Here is a 20,148-nt window from a genome sequence, read left to right as displayed (position 1 = left end):
CTAGATTCTCTTTGTCTTTGCCTTTTGAAAGTTTGATTATAATGTGTCTTGGTGTGGGGATCTTTGAGTTCATCTTGGAGTTCATTGAGCTTATGGAAATATATGTTCATATCTTTTATTAAATTTGGGAAGTATTCAGCCAGAAGTTCTTCAGATATTTTCTCTATTCTCTATTCAGTATCCTCTCTATTCTCCTTGTGGTATTCCCAGGATGCATGTATTTTTCTGTTTGATGATTTCCCATAGGTCCCTTGGACCGTTTACTTTTCTTCAATCTTTTTTCTTTCTGTTCTTCATACTTGATAATTTTCATTATCCTATCTTCAAGTTTGCTAATTCTTTCTTCTGTCTGCTCAAATCTGCCTTTAAATCCCTCTAGTGAATTTTTCATTTCAGTTACTGTACTGTACAGCTCCAGAATTTCTATTTGGTTTCTTTTTAGATTTTCTCTCTCTTTATTGGTCTTTGCATTTTGTTCACACATAATTTTCTTGACATTCTTTACATCTTCTATTAGTTCTCTGAGATCTCTAAGACAATTTTTTAAAAGATTTGTCTTGCATATCACTATTGGATCCTTTTCAGGGACAGTTTCTGTTGATTTCTTTTTTTGCTTTGAATGGTCTCTATTTTTTTGTTTCTTTGTATGACTTGCAATTTTTTTCTTTTTTGGAACACTGATCAATGGAATCTAATAATGTTGTAACAATGTAAAGTACATCCTCCCCATGGTTTTTACTTCCCCAAGGTTTTGCTAATTTTTTTAATTGTTATTGTTTACTGTTTTTTTTGCTGTTGTTTTATGTTATCTCTGTGATGAGGATCAGCCTGACATATAAACTTAAGATCTTCTTAGGTCTTTTCAGCCTTTCTTAGCCTTTCCCTGGACTTGCTAAATCACTTTCTAATTTTCCCCATGTTTACCGCTGTTTTTATTGTCCTAGGCATTAATGTTTGGATCCTAAAAGAGGAAAAAACAAAAAAGGATGCGAGTATGTGGGTAAAATTCTAACATTTCCAGAGTATCTCGCCTGGCTTTAGTGCATTTGCATATCCTAAGGGGTGGAGAGAAGTTCATCTCCATGTCAGTGGGTAATTACCTGGGCAACCCAGGGTGTGTCTGAACCTGAGAGGTTAAGGAGAGGGGTGGGGCTTGCTTACTTGCTTCTTCCAGAGCAGGGGAGAGAGAGAGATGGCGCTGAACTGCAGTTTGTAAACAATAAACGGGTTTGAAACTTTATTTCTTCCTTTGGCTGATTTCGGTTTTCAGAGGTGTTTTGCCCTGGGATTCCTCTCCCCGGACTTATAAAGTAAAAAAGGGCATCCGTGGATGGCACTTTATTTGGGAAAAATGGATTTCAACAGTGAGTGGAAGTGCAAGAACAATGGCTGCTCACCTCTTTGTCTGAACCTCTCTGATCATAAGCAGCAATCAGAGATCAGAACAAAGATATTTGGAGGACAGGTTCCTGGCTCCTGCAAGGTGTGTGTAAGCTGCTCCAGGAACATGTTCACAGCTGCTTGCCACATGGCTGGTCATGGGGGATGGTTAGCTGCCACTGTGCTAAGAGCTGAAATTAATGGCAACTTACTATCCAAGTCTTTCTCTGGAATTTGAAAGCTTTCAACAGTGGGGAGAATTCAAAAGTAGTTAGATCAGGCAGAATCCTGGTGCTTCATACTTCATCATCTTCCTAGAATCAGGGTTCTGATGTTCAAGGTTGACTGCCATTTGAGTCAACAGGAGTTCTCATCCTTTATCCTATGACCTGACAAGCCTGTTTAACTAAGTGAGGTTTTGTCTGTGTGCAGAGTGAAGGCCAGTCTTTGTATCTTGGCTTTAAATTTTTATCATTAGCCCATAACTGTCTCCTGAACTCCTTACTCCTCTATTCAACTGCCTCCTTACTATCTCCTCTTGGATATCTAAAATACATCTCAATCTTAACATGTCAATATCTGTGTCCCTGAAATTTTCCCAAAATTTACTCCTCCCATGTCATCACTATATCATTGCCAACTTCATAGTTGTTCAGGTCAAAATCTTTGGTGTTGTCCTTGACTCATCTTTCTTTTACATCCCACATCCATGGGTCAGGAAATTCTGTTGGCTGGACCTTCCAAGCATGTCAGAGTATGATTACTTCTTACCCCTACCTCTATCATCTCCTGCCTGAGACACTGAAGTTTTCTCCTCCCTGGTATTCCTGCACTTTATCCCCATGCAGCCACCAGAATGGTCTTGAAAAAAATGAAAGATCATGTCCCTTCTCTGCTCAAATCTTCCAAAGGTTTCCCATTTAATTCATAGGAAAAGCCAAAACACTTACAAGGCCCTGCAAGGCCTGACATGACTTGCTCCTTCATTACTGCTGCAACCTCATCTTCTATTATGTTCCCCTTGGCTTATTCTGATCTAATCACTCTGATCTTCATGCTATTACTTAAAAATAAATTCTCAGTATGAGCACAGAGTTGTTTTTTTTAATTGAAGTTCAGTTGATATACAATATCATATTGGTTTTAGGTGTACAATGTAATGATTCCACAGTTATCTACATTATTAATTGCCCACGGAAATAGGTGTAGTTACTATCTTTCAACACAGAAAGATATTACAAAAATATTAACTATATTTTCTATGCTGTACTTTCATCCCCATGACTAATTTCTACTATATTGAGATTTTGTGTCTGTGTATCCTCTTCACCTATTTCACCCTAACCCTTCCCCCATGGTAACCACCAGTCTCTTCTCAGTGGCTATGAGTCTATTTCTGTCTTATTTATTTGTTTTATTTCATTTTGGAAATTCCACATTCCAGTGAAATCATATGGTATTTGTCTTTCTCTGTCTGATTTAGGTCAGTTAGTGTGGTACCATCTGAGTCCATCCATATTGTTGCAAATGGCAAGACTTCTTTCTTTTTTAATGGCTGAATAATATTCCATCATGTGTGTGTGTGTGTGTGTGTGTGTGTGTGTGTGTGTGTGTGTACACATATATACCACATCATCTATATCCATTCATCTATTGATGGACACATGGGTTGCTTCTATATCTTGGATATTGTGAATAATGCTGGAATAAATATAGAAGAGCATATATCCTTTTGAATTAGTGATTTTGTTTTCTTTAGGTAAATTCCCAGAGTAGAATTGTAGGATTATATGGTATTTCTATTTTTAGTTTTTTGAAGAACCTCCATACTGCTTTCCATAGTGCTGCACCAATTTACATTCCCACCAATAGTGTAGGAGGGTTCCCTTTTCTCTACAACCTTCCCAACACTTGTTATTCCTTGTGTTTTGGATAGTAGCCATTCTAACTGGTGTCAGGTGATACCTTATTGTGGTTTGATTTGCATTTACCTAATGGTTAGTGGTTGAACATCTTTTCATGTGCCTGTTGGCCATTTGTATGTCTTCTCTGGAAAAATGCTTATTAAGGTACTATGCTGCCCATTTTTTAATTGGGTTATTTGTGGGGTTTTTGGTGTTGAGTTGTATGAGTTTATATATTTTGGATTTTAGCCCCTTATTGGATATATCATTGCAAATATATTCTCCCATACAATAGGTTGCCTTTTTGTTTTGCTGATGGTTTCCTTTGCTGTGCAGAAGTTTTTAGCTTGATGTAGTCCCATTTGCTTATTTTGCTTTTATTTTCTTGCCTGCGGAAATGTATCCAGAAAAAATTACTCGTGTTTATATTCAAGAGGTACCTGCCTATGTTTTCTTCTAAGAGTTTTATGGTTTTATACCTTACATTTAGGTCTTTAACCCATTTCAAGGTTATTTTTTTGTATGGTGTAAGGCAGTGATCCAGTTTCGTTGTCTTCATGCATGCAGCTGTCCAGTTTTTACATTACCATTTATTGAAGAGAGTCTTTTCCCTTTGTGTGCTCTTGCCTCCTTTGTCATACAGGCATAGGTTTACTTCTGGGCTCTCTATTCTGTTCTGTTGGTCAGTTCTTTGACCAGTGGGTTATTTAGAAGTATGTGTTTAATTAAAAAATATTTGCTTTATTTCCAAAGAGCTGTTACTAATTCCTAGTTTAATTATTAATGGCCAGATAACATACTGTGTATGATTGTAAACTTGAGATTTGTTTTATAAATCAGCATAAAAGTGAATATTCTGTACACTTAAAAAGCGTACATTTTGCTTTTTATGAAGAGGTGCAATAGGTCAAGTTAGTTAATGATGTGTATAAGTCTTCTATACACTTACTGATGTTTTGTCTAGTTGTTCTATTAATTGCTGAGAGATGAATGTTAAGATCACCCACTATTATGATTGCTTTTTCTAATTCTTTCAATTTTTGTTTCATATATATTGAATCTCTGCTATAAATTGCATATAAATTTAGAATTATTATATCTTCTTGAAGACCTAACTTTTTATAATTATAAAATATCCATATTTTCTACAACCAGCATATTTAAACAGGCACAACTTTCTATAACAAAACTGTAGTGGATCTATGCAATTTCTCATACATAACAAACATGTAGAGCAAGCATAGACTTTGAATTAGAGATGATATTTTGTAAGAGATAACAAAGAATTTTTCAGGGTTAAAAATCAGGATAGCACAGGGGAATTTCTTATAAAAACACCTCTCAGGACTCAATTTCATGATGATATTATGTAAGGTAATCAGGAAAGGACATTTGTACCAGATAATGTTAATGTTATTAGTGTTTTTGAGGTAAATATAACCTAGTTTACACTTGCTTTTATGACAAGATGTAACGACATGCTCAATGCTTTGTTTTCTCAAAGACTCTGTCAAAGTTTTCTCTATTCTCTCAATGGCTGGACACTTCCTTAACATGATAAGAGTTATCTACCTCAGTTCCCCAAACTAGCAGCATACTTGATGGGAAAATTGTGAAGATATGCCATTAGAGGAAAAATATGACATGGAAGCCCACTGTCTTCACTATTATTAAATATTTTTACTGGAAATACTAGCCAATGCAATGGGATATGATAAATTAAAGGTATAAAATTTGAATGGGATTAGGTAAAACACTCACCATTTCAATGATATGATTATAATCCTAGAAAACCTAAAAGAATCAATTCCAAACAATAAGGCTACTTAGTAAGGCAGTAGAGTAAAATATTAACATGCAGAAAATGATACTTTCATGTATATAAACTACTATCAGGTAGTGTAACTCCATTCAGATTTGACAGATCCAGGTTGCTGCTGAAAGACAGATGATAGGCTGGATTGAATTGTGCTGCTATTGCTTACATTTCTCAAACTGGCCAGTTCACCACTTCACAGTACCCCTCATAGACAGTGTTATAGTCAATCCCTATCCTCTCTCCACCTCCTAACTTTGTCTTGGCTCCTTAGAAGTTAAGAGGTAGCAAAACAGATCCTTTCCTTAAATATATAGGAGAAAGAGAGATAGAGTACCTATCAGATAGGATAATTTGGGCTATAAGAAATAGAATCTCTGTCTCAGACATACCTAACAATAATGATAACTAACATTTTTGAGCACTTACAATATTACTAACACTATTTAACTCATTTAATCTTTACTCTATCTCTATCAGGAAACAATAAGTAAACATATATCCCTACAAGAAGTTCAAAAAGAGGGTGGGCTCCAGGTTTGGAATGGTATTTCTATCACTTTGTTCAGCTGTCATCAGCATCAGTTATATTCCCTGTGGTTGGCAAGATGGCTGTCAATGGCAGTACGGGCTAGATGTTTCTATGTCTAGAGGAGAATATGTTAGAAACTTTGTCCTAAGCAAGAAATGGAAGTCCTTTTCCTTATTTCATTGAGCCAACTTGTATCATTGCTCATCTCTTGAACAATAACCATTCCTAGAGGAATTCTGTATAGTGATTGGTTTAGATTGAATCAGTATCATTTTCTAATAGTGGGAATAGGGTTGCTATTTGAATAAAATATAATTTATGCTACAAAGGAGTAAGGGGCATAAATAGCAGGTATATACACACCAACATTACTTACTGTAAAATATTTTTAAAACCATATCAAAATATATTCCAAAACTTCAGGAGATTTAAGTCCAGTAATGGAAGCATAAATTCTGAGGTTTCAAGCAAATGGTCAGAATGTCTATTTTATGCTTTCTTATTTGCAAAGTAAATATGTTTCTCTTTTTCATATGATAGATGAACTTGTTGATCCAGAGTTTATTTTCATGAATATTATATGAAATGCACATATACACAACTTCATAAGCTTTTATTAATTGATTTAGTCTGTTAAGTATCAAACTTAGTGTAAGGCATTGCAATCTTTTTATTTTCAATATTCAAGTAAAAATTTACTGACCTTCTGAGTAAGAATGCTAACATTTAGTACTTCTAATTTATCATAGGATTTACTTCCCAAAAATGTTAATCACAGCTGGATCGAAAGAGTATTTGGGAAATGTGGCAATGTTGTTTATGTAAGTATACCACATTATAAATCTACTGGATATGCCAGGGGATTTGCTTTTGTGGAATTTGAAACAGAAGAACAAGCAGTAAAGGCTATTGAGGTAGGTCCAGAACTTAAAAAGTAAAGGAAAATTAGTGTTTTTAAAGAATAACAAAACTTGTTTTGCTTATTTTATTTGTTTCTTAACAACCTACCAGAAAGCCTCGTATATTTCCTAAGACAGTGAAAATAAGCCCATTCCTGCCCTTAGAGTAGCAGGTGAGTTATTTGATATTTAAGTAGATAAAGCTGTAAAATTAGCAAACCAATTATAGCATTGTTACAGAAGAAAAGGGAAAGAAGAAGAAAGGCCAAATGAAAAAGGAAGACAATATCCAGATCAAAGAGTTAAATGTGGACACAAGCAAGGAGAGCATCTGTAAACAGAAAAGATACAGTACTGCTTCTGAGGGCTCCAAAGTAGAGATAACTGAACCCCAAAAGCCACCCTCCAAGAAAAAGGAAAAATGGGAAAGAGCTGAAGCATCCAACTTACCTTTAGTCAGACCAAGCAGGAAAAGAAGTAGCTCCGAAGATGCCCAATACCTAACTACCAGATCAAAAGTAAAGCAAATGGTTCAAAGACATTAGAAAAGAAGCTTCAGAAGTCTACAAAGAAAACAAAGGTATTTAATAAATTTCAGGTTAGAATTAAATAAATAAGGTTCTTATTTCTTATGTCTTTATTTTTTGATTTTTAACTTTTAAGATTTAGAAGTCTCTAATGAAGAGGAAAGGGATACTGGAGATATAAAAGATGGATCTCTCTTAAAAGCAAAAAGGAAACATAAGAAAACACATAAAGAGAGGCATAAAATGGGAGAAGAGGTTATAACATCAGAGTACAATTAAAGCAAGTCGATGGTACATATTTATATTGTTGGCAATCGATACACTCCAAGGGCATTTCAATCTTGATCTCGTTCTTCAGAAATTTAAGAAGTCAATAGTCAATGTCAGATCAATGATTACTCAATCAATGCCCATTTTATTTCATTTCCTCTGTTTAAGAAACCACTGAAATAGTCCTGTACTTCAAGTGCCTCAAAATCTGATTAGTTTCGATTAATTCTTCATAAAAGAACTATTCTGGGGATTCGTAATTTAACAAAAGGCTGCTTTGATAAAGTGAGATGCATTGCTTTTAGAGGAAAGCTTGGACTTCAAGCTTGACACTAAAAACGTAAGTGACGACGATAACGGTGGTAATAATGGCAATGAATGATCAAGATGAAAATAACTAACGTTTACTGAGCACTTACAAAGTGCCAGACACTATTCTAAGTGCTTTAATCCTCAGAACAAATCTATGAGGTAAATACCATTATTATCCATATTACTGCTACATTCCATGAGAACCATTACAGTTCTTTTTTATCCCTGCATTCTCCGGAGCACAGGAGGCATTATTAAGTGTTTGGTGAATAAAAGAAAATTGTGTTGCCAAATTTCGCAGCCGAATGGGGCAAAATGGACCTCAGTGCGAGTAGGGCTCAAATGGCCCGTGGTTTTGTGTCCTCAGAGGTCAGTTGAGGCGCCAGCTATGAAGCGCTACACATGAAGCGCTACCGGTGGTTTAAATTTTCTCGGCAGGCGCTGCTGGACTGGACGTATGTTGGAGACTAACGGGACACAGAAAACAAAAAAGCCGGGCTTTGAGTCGCCTAACCCCTTGGGAACACGACTCCGAGCGTTTAGAAGGCGGCGGTCCGGCGGCCCAGGTCGTCTCTGTCTGGGATCTGCCCCTGGGGGGCGCTGGGCCGCATTTCGCCAGCGGCTCGCGCGACTCGACACTCTAGCCCCGCGAGGAGGACACGCCGGAAGTCTCCACTGCTCCTGGGGGTGTCTCTTGCTCTTAGCGGAGCGCGCTGGTCACCCAGTTGCAGCCGCTGCTCACGGCTGAAAGGGCAGTTCACCCTGGCTCCGGCATGGTACTGTCGTTCCTAGCAGGTTAGATTTCCCCCGGGAGAAAGAATCCAGGTATCTCCTACTCTCACAAGCGTTTCTTCCCGCAGTCCGGCGGCCGCGCGGGGTGGGCTGCTGTAAGGGGAGTCCCCTTGGGGGTCACCTCCTGGCGGCTCGCGCCTTCGCCGTGTCGCGCGACCTTCCTCCATGGCGTGCTTGGCGCCAGGGGACCCTTGGTGGGCTCCGCGCCTTGAGATGAGCCAGACTGTCCCCTTCATCCCGGAGTGTGAGAACGTGGGTAGACGACGATGGCCTTGCCCTGCAGTCTCGCTGAGCTTTGTCAAGAAAACATTTGTGAAGAGTTGGGGGCACTTTGTTCATGTTCCTAAGTTGAAACACTCCGAGGAGGATCGTACCCAAATGATTGTAAAAAATAACTCTATGGCTCAGCGGTCATTGTAATTTTTGTCCCCATTACACTTGACCTTCATACAAAGGCTGACTATGAAAGTGATTTTCAGTGTGGGCGACGGCGCGTGTGCGCGTGTGTGTGTGTGGTGTGCTGTGTGTAATTTTGGAAATCCACCAAGATTTTTATATTTTGATACTTGCTTCCCCTCGTACCTTCCTTGACTCTTCCCCTTCTCACCTGAAGGGTAGTTCTATTTCTTAGGTGTTTATGACTCTACTTCACCTTTGGAAAGAATTAACTCTTTACTTCCACTTTGCAGACTTGAAACAGATCTGATTGTATTATTCCTCTGCTTAAAATCTTACTTTCCCATTGGATCAGGATAATATAAATGCCTTAGCCTGGCTTTAAGACCCTTCAGTGTCTTGCTTCTGAGTTTTACAGACTTTTCATGGAAAGCACACCTACGTATACACATGCTTCTGTTAGGCCAACCTGCAGTAATTTCATTACTTTGGATATGACAAATTTTATAATGGTTTACCGACATTTTCAAATTTATTTTTCCATTTTTTTCAGAATGTATTGAACTCCTAATATTGCCAGGTATTGTTTTAGAAGCTGGGAATATAATGAAAAAAAAGGAAAAAGATACGCATTCTACAGGTCTTTAAAAAAAATAACATTGAAATATAGTTAACACAACTAACTAACCCATTTAAAATGTGCATTGATATGTACTACATTCACAAAGTTGTACAGCCATGAGCACAATCAGTTTTAGAACACTTTCCTCACCCCAAAAAGAAGCCCTGTAACCATTAGCAGTCTTTGATGACTTCCCTCCTATCCCACCTTATTCCTTGCCTGTTGGTCAACTCATATAAATGAAACCACACAATATGTGGTCTTTTTTGATTTGTTGTCTTTCAGTTAACATTCATGTTCATCCATGTTGTGACATGTATCAGTACTTCATTCTTTTTTATTGCTGGACAGTATTTCGTTGTATGGATATACTACTGTTTATCCATTGTTGGTGGCCATTTGGATTGTTTTGGCTATTATGAATAATGCTGTATACGTTTCATATAGAAGTTTTTGTGTGAACAGTGTGTTTTCATTTCTCTTGGCTATATACCTAAGAGTAGAATTGCTGGGTCATGTGGTAACTCTACATCGAACATTTTGAAGAAATGCCAAAATGTTTTCCAAAGCAACTGCATCATACTGTATTCCCATCAGCAGTATATGAAGGTTCTGATTTCTTCACATCTTCACCAACACTGTCATTATCTGTTTCTTTTTTAAATTTTTTTATTCTAGCTATACTACTGGGTGTGAAGTGTGTCTCATTGTGGTTTTGATTTGAATTTCCCTGAAGGCTAAGGATGCTGAACATCTTTTCATGTGCTTTCGGCCATTTGTATGTCTTTGGAAAAACATCTATTCATATACTTCACCCATTTTTAGATAAGGTTCTTTTCATCACTGAGTTGTGAGAATTCTTTAAACATGCGAGATACAATTCTCTTATCAGATATGTGACTTTTCTTACAGATTAAGAAAATTCTTTTATGCAGCTCCCTTAAATGAAAGCACCTGAGGTTAATTTTTACTCTTTTTAGAGACCGTGTTAAAAATCTGTAGGCTAATTCAGAGAGTGAATTGCACAGCAACTTAGATGTGTGAAGTACTAGGGCCAGGAAAAAATGCTGTGAAGAACCTGTGAGCAGCAGCATTTTAAGATACGAAAAAGGAGGGAGGGGGAAATAGTTTATATAATTTATCCATTCTCTACTGAATTTTGTCTTTTCTCTGTTGGTTTGTAGTTCTTTGTGTAGAGATCCTTAAGCCTCTGACTGTTACGGTATGTGACTGATATTTTCAGTCTGTTTTTGTTAAGTTTGTTTTATATATCCTTTACTATCTATACTAATGTACTCCATTTTGGTGTAATCAGGATTTTAAATGTTTTCCTTTAAAAGGCTTTTGGGTGGGGTTTTGGATACTTAAGTTAAATGTTCTTAAATTGCAGAAGTTAGAGAAACTAATATACTATCCCTGGTTAGTGTGACATCTGGTCCCTGGTATTACTTTTAACCTTGTAGTTATTGTTTTAGACACCAGTACATCCCTATCTCTCTGCTTTGAAAAATATGCTATAATTTGCTTCAGCTTTCTTGGTTCATTTAATTTTCTATTTTCAACAGACTCCTTTAAGTTACTCCCTTATTCTTGTAGTCATGTTTAAAGGAATATTTTACTGCATTAGATTTGTGAGAGCTGTATTTGATAGTTGATTACCAAATAGATACTTATCTCATGCTAGCAGAAGTTTCTTTGAAGAATTTATGTGTGCAGAGCTTGAATGTGTCAAATCTGTTTTGTTTGGGGAATGCTGGAGATAATAGTTTTATAAAATCCTATTAACATTATTTTGGTATTTGTTCTTCTCATTTCATTGTTTTAAAGATAGTGGTAATTAAAATATTTTTAGGGTCTTTGAACATTTTGAGAAATTGAGGAAAGCTGTATACCATAGCTCCCTAGAAAAAGTTGCATGTTACGAACATTAGCATACAGATAAATCTGAATTCTTTTGGGTGTATACCCAGAAATGGAATCGCTGGATCATAGGGTAATCCTCTGTTAAATTTTTTGAGGAACTGCCCATATGCTTCAGTGTTTTTTTCATTCACATAAAATATGAGGTTTAAAACAACTGTAATTTAGGCACTTATCACATTTACTTTTCTAAAAATAGAAGTTCAAAGAGCCATCTCCTAAATGAAGGAATATAGTTTTTGTCTTGGACTTAGAGGTCTTCGAGTTTTAAAATTATTTGAATTCAGATTAAATAAAAGGCTTACTTGGGAGGTTACTTTCCCAAATACTAAACTTCTTTATGGTCCAAGCTCTTGGGTTTTTTTTTTTCTCTTAGTTCTGTGTTAGTCTTTTAGGGGCAAATTACCCATTATGGCAGACCCTAAAATGGAGATGGCTTTGCCTACAGTTCCTTTAAAAGTCTGGATTCCTCTGTTACCATTTTGCTGTGTGGTGGATGCTTTGACAAATACTTTGGTATGCTTTTGTTAATCTTAAAAATAAAACTGTTAGTTGTTTTTCCAGAAAAGTGGATTTATGAGGGACTAGCAGAGAATTGCAGTTTGGGACAAGAAGCTATGGCAAAACCATAGGCATGTCTGGAGAACCAAGGAGAGGAGTGCTGCTTTACAGAGGAAAGGGCAGAGTTGGGAGGGAATTGGAAGAAACTGGGTGTCCCATATATGATAGCCTCTCATTGGCTGGGCTATTGCTGCAGATTGTGGAGGGTGAGGGAAGGAGGCAGATAAATATTTTCTCTTGCTGGATAGTTAAGTAGCTAAAACTGTATGACTTGGAAAGAGTGTCTTCATTCTGGTGGGTCTGCAACTGACAAGGATTGGTGGGTGTTGAGAGCTCCTCCTGCTGGCCTCCTGATTCCACTTTAGTGAGGTTTCCTTCTCAATTTTCACATTGTGAATACTGCTGCTTCTAACAGGCAGATTTACCTCCCCCAGTGCAAAGATATCATGTCATTAATTAGCAAGGGATGGGAAATGACTAACATTATTCTTTATTACTGTACCATTTTTTCAGCCATTTCCCTGATATTGGAACTGTAAGCTGTGAATACTGGGATCCCTCTCAATAACTGTGGCTTCCCAAAGATCGATGGGGAAATGTAGAAAAACAGGACAACAGTATGCTCAGCCAAATCTTAGAAAAACTAAGATGTCATGCTGCCTGCCAGACCTTCCCTCCTCTGCACCCCCTCCAGTTGCAACATCTTTCATAAACTCATTTTTTAGTATTCCCTCATCGCTATTAACAGCTTGTACCACATAGTAAACAGCAAGCATATTATCAGGAGAGACAGGAGGGACAAGTGTGTTAATATGTCTTTTGCTCTCAGTTTGCATCCGTTTGTCATCTGGGCTCTCACCTGGTCATCTGTCTTCCTGGGGGCTCTTGGTACCTTATGGCACCTGGCATCTGCGGATGCACTGGGAAAGGTCCCCAGATGGAGTTAGATGCTCCAACCCCTTAGAACTTTAATATAACTTAGATTTATATGTGTCTTGCCCAGCACCCAGCAAATACCAAGATTACATAGATGCCGAGTACCCAGCTTGGCCTGTTTATGCCACAGCTTTTTGAGGCAGACAAAACACAGTCACATAAAAATGCTTTTATAGGACTTCTTTTGAGGTTACTAGAATTTCAAAAGTGAATATTGCTTCCTGGTTTTTAGTAGTAGGTTGTTACCTTTCATCAGACCTGTCTAGGCTGGGGATGAAGTGATTTACTTCTCTTGTACATTGATAGCCGTTGGAAACACTTCTAAGTCAATATTTAAATATTTCAACATGCTTGTGTCAGATGAGGACCTGTCTAATTTTATTTGGGCCTTGGGCCTTTGGGTTATAATGGCAGAACTATTGAATTTCCTTGGAATACTTTTGCCTTCTAACTTTTATGATTTTTCTTCCTTTCTGTAAATATAGAGCATTGTGTACTTTCATGTATTTATTCTGTATGTTTCTTTTAAGAATTATCATATAGTAAAATGGACTATTGCTGTTGCTTTATAGGTCTATGAATTTTAGCACATGCATAGATTTGTGTAAATACCATTATAATCGGGATACACACCTGATCTCAAAAACTTGTTATCTCTTCTTGGTCCCACCTTTCCCTCACTCAAGTAACCAAAACCAAAAAGTAAAATGTCAGTTTTGTGCTTTTTATTTTGGGAAGCAGTAAGGTTGCATCCCTGCCTTTTCTCTGTACTAATGTTTTTTTATTGAGGTATAATTGACGTAGAACATTACATTAGTTTCAACTATACAACATAATAAATTTGATGTTTTCATAAATGCAAATTATCACCGTAGTAAGTCTAGTTAACTTGTCACCATACATCATTACAGAATTTTTTCTTGAGAGCTTTTAAGATTTACTCCCCTAAACTTTCAAATACACAATACGGTATTATTAACTATAATCCCTGTGCCATATATTACATCCCCAGAACTTATTTTAAAACTGCATGTTTGTACGTTTTGATTCCCTTCACTCATTTTGCCCACCTCCATCCACTCCCTCTGGCAGCCACCAGTGTGTTATCTGTATTCTGTTTGGTGTTTTATTATTTTTTTTGAGATTCCACATATAAGTGAGATAATATGGTATTTGTTTTTCTCTTAATTTATCACATATACATGGGCTTTCTTTCTTGTTTTCTATTCTTCACGTCCTTGGTTAAATTTATTCCTAGGATTTTTATTCTTTTTGATGCAATTGTATCTGATTTATATCACTTAGCATAATGCCCTCAAGGTCCATCCATGTTGTTACAAATGGCAAAATTTCATTTTTTATTGTGGAATCACATTCCATTGTATATACATATAACACATTTTCTTTAATCATTCATCTGTTGATGGACACCTAGGTTGTTTCCATATCTTGGCTACTGTAAATAATGCTGCCTTGAACATGGGGGGGTGCATGTAACTTTTTGAGTCAGTGTTTTTGTTTTGTTTGGGTAAATATCCAGGAATGAATTGCTGGATCATGTAGTAGTTCTATTTTTAATTTTTTGAGGAACCATCAGATTGTTTTCCATAGTGGCTGCACCAGTTTACATTCCCAGCAGCACAAGGGCACCCTTTTCTGCACATCCTTGTCAAAGTTGTTATTTCTTGTCTTTTGATAATAGCCATTCTAACAAATGTGAGGTGATAGCTCTTTGTGGTTTTGATTTGCATTTCCCTAATGATCAGTGATGTTGAGCATCTTTTCATGTACTTCTTAGCCATCTCTATGTTGTCTTTGAATTTTTTCTCTTTTTTCTTGGTGTGTAAATAAAAGTTTGTCAATTTTCTTTATCTTTCTAAGGATCAGTTCTTGGTTTCATAGATGTTTTCTGTTGTCTCTTTTTGTCTCTGACTTATTTCTGTTCTGGTCTTTGTTATTTTCTTTCTTCTACTAACTTAGTTCTTTGTTCTTGTTTTTCTAGTGCCTTGAGGTATAAAGTTAGGTTCGTTATTTCACCATTTTCTTGTTTCTGTACATTTATATGTAAGAACTTCCCTCTTAGAGCTGCCTTTGCTATATCCCATCAGTTTGGGTATTTTCCATTTTCATTCATATTTTTTGATTTCACCATTGTCCCATCGGTTGTTCAGTAGCCTGTTGTTTAGTCTCCACATATTTGTGAATTTTCTAGTTTTCTTCTTATAATTGATTTCTGGTCTCTTAACATTGTGATTGGAAAAGGTGCTTGAGATGAAATCAATCTAAAATTTGTTAAGGCTTGCTTTGTGGCCTAACATGATCTATCCTGGAAAATGTTTAATGTGCACTTGAGAAGAGTGTGTATTCTTTTACTTTTGGATGGAATATTCTTTATATATCTGTTAAGCCTATCTGGTCTAACATGTCATTTAAAGTCAGTGTTTCCTTCATTATTTTTCTGTCTGGGTGATCTATCCATTGATGTAACTGGGCTATTCAATTCCTTACTGTTATTGTGTTCCTGTCTTTTTCTCATTTTAGGTTTGTTAATATTTGCTTTCTGTACTTAGGTGTTCCTCTTTTGGGTGCATAAATATTTACAAATGTGTCTTTTTGGATCTCAAGCCTAATTCTCGTCAGTCTCCAATCTTCTGAAGCATAACGAACAAGTTCTTACCTTTATAAATACACAATGCATATGAGGCACGAATTCTATTTAAGGGTTGTAATTAGGAAGGAAGAAGAAAAGCTATAGATGTAGCATACGAAGGAAACTTGGGAGGATTGATTATTTCTTTGACATATCTTCTTGTATAGTACCTTAAGTATGTATAGGTTTTAAACTACTAACTAATTTGCACACATGTATTAACATAATAGGAATACGGTGACATAAACAAAGCAAATCTATAATTACCATCCATCTCCAGTGAAGCCAAGAAAACCATTTAGGCACCCTAGGCATTTGTGAAAATTTATCTATGATATGATGGATATTGTCCAACTGTACTTGAACCATCAGACAAATTAAAGCAGCCCATTTCTGGGATCTGTTCACATCCCATATGTTCTTTTAACCATAGATAGTCTATAGTCATGAGATTTTGGGGTGCTACAACTTGCACCCCTCCCAACTCCTGGTTGAGTTCCAACAGTACAGATCCGGTCAAATTCGTTGTCTCACTGTATGCACATGCCAGCCTAGACATCTCCCTCCTCATTCTTATGGCAAGTCCAGGAGATGGTGGGCTGGATGCAGCCACAACCGCAGCATCGTCCGAATCCCTGTGGAGGCTTTTTGATGATCATCCCCGGCACAAGTCCTCCAGAGAGTGCTGATGCCGGAAGCTCCTCCTCATATCGTATCTTAGTTCATTTTCTGGGTATCCAAGCTAGGCCTTGATCTCCTGCATAGAAACAAACAGACCCTTTGCCCACACTTTGACATGCCCTCTATACCACTGTGCAGAACTCATTGGAGGTCAGCACACAGTAACTGCTTTTTTTTTTTTTTTTTTTCTAATAAAACCAGTTTTATTTTTTTATTTTTATTTTTTTTTAAATAAGTTCTTACATGGTGAACAGTGCAAGGGCAGTCATCACAGAAACTTTCGGTTTTGATCACGCATCATGAACTATAAATAACCAGGTCAATTATGATTATTCGTTTGATTTTTTTTTTTTTTTTTTTTGAGAGGGCATCTCTCATATTTATTGATCAAATGGTTGTTAACAACAATAAAATTCAGTATAGGGGGGTCAATGCTCAATGTACAATCATTAATCCATCTCAAGCCTAATTCTCGTCAGTCTCCAATCTTCTGAAGCATAACGAACAAGTTCTTACATGGTGAACGAATTCTTACAGAGTGAATAAATTCTTACATGGTGAACAGTACAAGGGCATTCATCACAGAAACTTTCGGTTTTGATCATGCAATATGACCTATAAACCATCAGGTCAAATATGAATATTCATTTGATTTTTGTACTTGATTTATATGTTGATTCCACATTTCTCCTATTATTATTATTATTTTTATTTTTAATAAAATGCTGAAGTGGTAGGTAGATGCAAGATAAAGGTAGAAAACATAGTTTAGTGCTCTAAGAAGGCAAATGTAGATGATCAGATGATCAGGTGTGTGCCTATGGACTAAGTATTAATCCAGGCTAGACAAGGGCAGCAAGACATCCACGGATGCAGAAGATTTCTCTCAAAGCAGGGGGGGTGAGGTTCTGAGCCTCACCTCTGTTGATCCCCAAATTCTCACCTGATGGCCCCCCTGTGACTGTGCCTGTCTTAGGTTGTTCCTCCCTTGAGGAATCTTACCCGTCTCTGGCTAACCAGTCATCTTCCGGGGCCATACAGGGAAATGTAAAGTTGGTAAGTGAGAGAGAAGCCATATTGTTTGCAAAGGTTAGCTTTTTACTTCTTTGCAGATTTATGCCCTGTGGCTTCTATGCCCAGCACTTGTCTCGAGGTATCTTTATCACCTGGAGGAATTATGATACTCGGTAAATTCGATATGAGGCACGAATTCTATTTAAGGTTTGTAATTAGGAAGGAAGAAGAAAAGCTATAGATGTAGCATATGAAGGAAACTTGGGAGGATTGATTATTTCTTTGACATATCTTCTTGTATAGTACCTTAAGTATGTATAGGTTTTAAACTACTAACTAATTTGCACACACATATTAACATAATAGGAATACGGTGACATAAACAAAGCAAATCTATAATTACCAGCCATCTCCAGTGAAGCCAAGAAAACCATTTAGGCACCCTAGGCATTTGTGAAAATTTATCTATGATATGATGGATATTTTCCAACTGTACTTGAACCATCAGACAAATTAAAGCAGCCCATTTCTGGGATCTGTTCACATCCCGTATGTTCTTTTAACCATAGATAGTCTATAGTCATGAGATTTTGGGGTGCTACAACTTGCACCCCTCCCAACTCCTGGTTGAGTTCCAACAGTACAGATCCAGTCAAATTCGTTGTCTCACTGTATGCACATGCCAGCCTAGACATCTCCCTCCTCCTTCTTATGGCAAGTCCAGGAGACGGTGGGCTGGATGCAGCCACAACCGCAGCATCGTCCGGATCCCTGTGGAGGCTTTTTGATGATCATCCCCCGGCACGAGTCCTCCAGAGAGTGCTGATGCCGGAAGCTCCTCCTCATATCGTATCTTAGTTCATTTTCTGGGTATCCAAGCTAGGCCTTGATCTTCTGCGTAGAAACAAACAGACCCTTTGCCCACACTTTGACATGCCCTCTATACCACTGTGCAGAACTCATTGGAGGTCAGCACACAGTAACTGCTTTTTTTTTTTTTTTTTTAATTAAGAGAAAGGAATATTATCAGAAAAGAGTACCTCCATAGCTGATCATCTGACACCCTTTAAGTGATCAACATTAAGGATATTTAAAGCATGCGTTGATCTTTGATTTACCAATAGTTTTATCCTGTTAAGGAGTAATCCCCCTTTTCTTTCTTTCTTTCTTTTTTTTTTTTAATTTTTAATCTACACTTACCTGAAGAATACTATGTTTACTATGCTCTCCCCTATATCAGGTCCCCCCTAACAACCACATTACGGTTACTGTCCATCAGCTTAGCAAAATGTTGTAGAGTCACTACTTGTCCTCTCTGTGTTGTGCAGCCCACCCTCCCTTTGCTCCCTCCCCTTCTTTGTCTTTTATTACAGTCTTTGTTTTGAATTCTATTTTGCCTGATGTAAGTATAGCTACCCTCTGCTTCATCTAGTCTGCTGTTGAACCCCTCTGTTGTATTTTTCAGTGCAGTTATTATATATTTACTTCTGTGACTTCTGTTTAGGGCTTTCTTATATTTTCTATCTCTGTTGAAGTTCTTACAATGCTCATCCATTCTTCTGAGTTTGGTGTGCATCTTTATGACCATTACTTTGAACTCTTTATCAGACAAATTATTTATTCTAATTCATTAAGGTTTTTCTTCCTAAAGTTTTGTCTTACTCTTTTGTTTGGAACATACTCTTTTGTTCTTTCATTTTGCTTCACTCTCTGTGTTGATTTCTATGCAATAGATGAAATAGCCTCTTCTCCCCATCTTGAAGGTTAGCCTTGTGCAGGATATGATCCTTATTCAACCCTGCCTTAGGTCTTGGTTGTTTTTCAAACCTCTGTGATTGTCCTGGCTGCTTATTTTTAATACCGTAGCGGAGGGTGTAGTGAAACCAGGGTCCCAGGGGAAGGATCTCAGCACTTAAATTCAGGCTGATTGGAAGCTAGATCTTCACCCAACAGCGTTTAAAGAATGCAAATATGTACAATCCTGTGGGACCCTGAGTCATGCGATCTGGAGATGTCACCTGGACAGTAGACCCAAGAATTGGGGTTCCAGTCAAGTGTACCAGCTCCTTTCTTTGAGACATTGGTGTGCTGTAGCGAGGCAGAGTGCAAAAATGGCATCCCACAGCCTGAGCTCTCTAAGAGAGCCTTTGTAGCCTCTAGATGTGTGTCAAACCTGATGCCTGCTCCAAGGCCAAAGCACCCAGGCAAGTAGGCTTCTTTCCCAGAGAGGCTGGGGATATGTTTCAGTCCACTGTCAGTTCTGTGTAGTGTCCTGGGGGCGGTAGCCTGCCAAGAAGTAGCTCTCCAATTGTTACATTCCCATGGGACCCCAGAAACACAAGGCCTCCCCACCCCCGCAGGCCCCAGCCACCAGAGCCAGGCAATCAAGGGGTAGCAGCAGCTCAAACACCAGGGCATCCGTGGTTTTTATCCAAGTAGATTGTCTAGAAAGAACAAATCAACACAATCCCTTTTCATTTTCTTTGGGAAACTCCCAGTCTTGACTCCGAATAAAGACATTGTGCGAGTGATGTCTTCCAAAGGGTGGCAGTGTTGTGCTATAATAGGACATAAAAATCAGCTGCTGCTTGTTAGCTGGAAAATAATTGTAAATTTCTACTTTAGAAAAACAGGACAATTAATTAAGAATTAACATTTAACTCTCAAATCGGTTTTCTTGGATCTAGTCCAAAATCTGTCTTACAGTTTTAGTATCCCTAGCAAAGCAATCTGTGGATAAAAGACTGTTCTTGAGTTTCTTGTTTCCCAAGGGAGCTCATTACTTCTTGGGGGTAGTTTTGTTTGTTAATACTTTCATATTTGTTTTCAAATGGTTTTAAATGTTTGCACAGTTATGAGTTAACTATTTCCTTAAGTTTAACATTTGTGGCAAGAATAACTCCAGTTTCATGGATGAATCTATGAGTCATAAAGTC

General features: G+C 37.5%; 1 protein-coding gene across 24 annotated transcripts in view; it reads left to right on the top strand.

Annotated features, from left to right (window-relative positions):
* Positions 1–8,310: 8,310 nt before the first annotated feature.
* Positions 8,311–20,148, top strand: part of COA1 (cytochrome c oxidase assembly factor 1) — a 116,161-nt gene continuing 104,323 nt past the window's right edge. For 12 of the 24 annotated variants that reach the window (XM_073239108.1, XM_073239101.1, XM_073239088.1 and 9 more), the window contains exon 1: positions 8,311–8,465. The gene's annotated coding sequence lies outside the window, so the exon portion shown is untranslated. The remainder of the gene's footprint in view (positions 8,466–20,148) is intronic. The other 12 variants (XM_073239104.1, XM_073239095.1, XM_073239094.1 and 9 more) reach the window with 3 other exon arrangements.

This window comes from Manis javanica, chromosome 6, assembly GCF_040802235.1.
Source record: "Manis javanica isolate MJ-LG chromosome 6, MJ_LKY, whole genome shotgun sequence".
NCBI lineage: Eukaryota > Metazoa > Chordata > Mammalia > Pholidota > Manidae > Manis > Manis javanica.
Note: the sequence above shows the minus strand (reverse complement) of the source record. Positions and strands in the feature narration are given on the sequence as shown.